Genomic DNA, 2,518 nt, shown 5'->3' on the forward strand with positions numbered 1-2,518 from the left:
TTAGCTAAATGCACTAAAAACCTCAGTTAACTGGAAATCTAAATGCAAATACTCGGTAAGATTATTGTACAAGGAACATCAACACGGAATGTCTCGAAAAAATCAGCGGAAATTGGGGAACGGAGTGTTTTAACACTAGTTACCCTTAGCTTACCCCGCTTTAAAAACTAAAAAAAAGAAAATAAATACCACCATATCCATACCATATTAATTTTTCTATCAAATCTTACAGAAGACGGAACATTGAGCAATTTTCTACACGTAGTTTATGAGGTTACTTGGTACACACAACGGGTCATAACTCAGGGACGGCCTTCATTAAAAACTTGTTGTGATAAAGGAGAATTAAAAAGTATGCCAAAGTATTTCTAAGTTATTGTTGAACAAAAGTTTTATCGGATATTTTATTCGCACCTTAATTATTTTGGAAGTGGGGGCAGCGTAACTGTTCATATGATGGGTTCGATGTCGGATCGGGGGAATGATTGTTATATTTAAAATCAATTTGTACGAATTTATAATTGTTTGGCAATATTATTTAAAGTAATGAGTATATTATTTATAGCAACACTCACAAAAAAGTTTTTTCAATATTAGTAGATCTTTTTCTTCTTCTATCTTCAACATCTTGTGATTAGCCCATTGGCTCTCATGTCCTGCAATATGACATCCAGCCATCACTTCTAACCATACCTTTTGCTGTGAGAGTGTCTTTTCCTCTTTTTTTCAACTTCACGCTGTATCTCGCATGTAGCATGATAGACAGAGAGAATCCTGTGTTAAAACACTCCGCTCCCCACTTTCCGACGAAATCTGGAGGTGTTGAGTTACAGATCTCACTCCGCGCTTTGCTAAAATTGAGAAAATAGGTGAAAATTGAACCTGCTAACATCAAATGCTATAAGAATATTCTAGTTGCACGTAATTTCGGTGCAACTGCGGTCTATATGTGGGTGATAAATTGAATTTGCTCCCATCCCATTTGCTAGTTTGTCAGTAGACAAAGTGTATGGAATCCAATACTCAAAACTTGTTCGTAGCTAGACACTTTCACGATGCTATCTGAGGTTTTAGATAGGATTGAATAAGATATGTAATATATACAAATATATTTATATACTTGGCATTTTTTATTGTAGTAAATACAATTTTACAATAAGAGGCGAAGCGCGGCGTTGTGTTCCGCCATTTAATATGCAATGCCTCTAGAAATTGGTGGACAGATTGGCTTCACGCTGTATTCTGCACATAGCAAGCTACGCAGAGGGAACCTGGGAATCTAGTATTAAGATACGTTGTTCCCCATTCAGATATTTCAGTTCCCCACTTTTCCGTCCGACACCAGAGCGAAGAAATAGACATACTTTGTTTCTAGAACCTAGCCAGAACATAGGAGAGTGACTGATCACTAAATTCTCCATTTTAAAATTAATCTCTAAATGTAAGTTTTTAAGAATATTATAATATTTACTTATTCATGCAAATACTCAGTACATATTCCCACATTAAAAGGACTGTCACGTTTCTACTCGGTCGGGTGTAAAATATTAACTCGCCCACCTTCCGTAACGTTAACTTATGTGTATAATTTTTCATTTTTTACTTTTTATCCAACAAGGAAATGTGAAATGATATGAAAACTATCGTGGATTTTAAAGTTTATTTAAATTTTTGTTATCTTAGATATTTTTGTCTTATTTTATCAGCAACGCAACGCCTTCAGAATTAGGCGGAAGGTGGGGAACGGAAGTGTCTTAATGACAATGAAATGCTTTAACACTAGGTTCCCAGGTTCCTTCAGCCTACCCTTCCACTTGCGGGAGCTAAAAAAACACATAATATTAATGGATTTAGTGTGTTGTGTAGAATAATATTTTAATTTATTATGAAAAAAATATAATATATTTTCAACACAAAAAAAATAAGAAAAATAATTTTGGAGGTGCTGGGATTTGAACCCAGGACTTTCAGCATGCGAAGCAGACACTCTACCACTGAGTTACACCCCCTATGCACAAGTTTTGTCAAATTGCTCATATAAATCGGAGTAAGTTTTCAGAAAGCTTACTAGTTAATATTGCAGCATTAAATATGGAACTTTAATTGAAGGTCCATTGTATGGAACTTTAATTGAAGGTGCACTTCGAAAATATTTGTGTTGAATAATACATTTATCGAGAAGGACTATAGGATTGATTACATAAAGTTAATAATATCGATGTCACTGTACCTGAGCTGAAGTCTGGGGTACCTCGGACTCTTGTGTCATATACAACTCTTAGTTATTTCTATATGTAGACGCGAGCAAAGCCGCAGGTAAAACCTAATTCAGTATAAATATTTTATGCTCATAATAACATTACCTATATCCTACATCTTATATACTATATCCATATTTTTTACGATTTTTGGAATTTAAAATATTATATTGTGCCCTAAAACACGCTATTGGCAGTAAACTTATTGATTCCATAAACGTGGGTCCAATATGGAAAGCCCATAAAGCTTAGGCCGTCTC

General features: G+C 34.7%; 1 non-coding gene across 1 annotated transcript; it reads right to left on the minus strand.

The window, feature by feature from the left end:
- Positions 1-1,937: 1,937 nt before the first annotated feature.
- On the minus strand, positions 1,938-2,009 carry TRNAA-CGC (transfer RNA alanine (anticodon CGC)). Its single transcript has one exon. It is a non-coding gene; the product is annotated as a tRNA-Ala (tRNA).
- Between the last annotated feature and the right edge of the window lie 509 nt (positions 2,010-2,518).

The sequence above is a fragment of the Heliconius melpomene genome, chromosome 15 (assembly GCF_056956725.1).
Source record: "Heliconius melpomene rosina isolate 202511_hmr_F chromosome 15, ASM5695672v1, whole genome shotgun sequence".
In the NCBI taxonomy this organism is placed as follows: Eukaryota; Metazoa; Arthropoda; class Insecta; order Lepidoptera; family Nymphalidae; genus Heliconius; species Heliconius melpomene.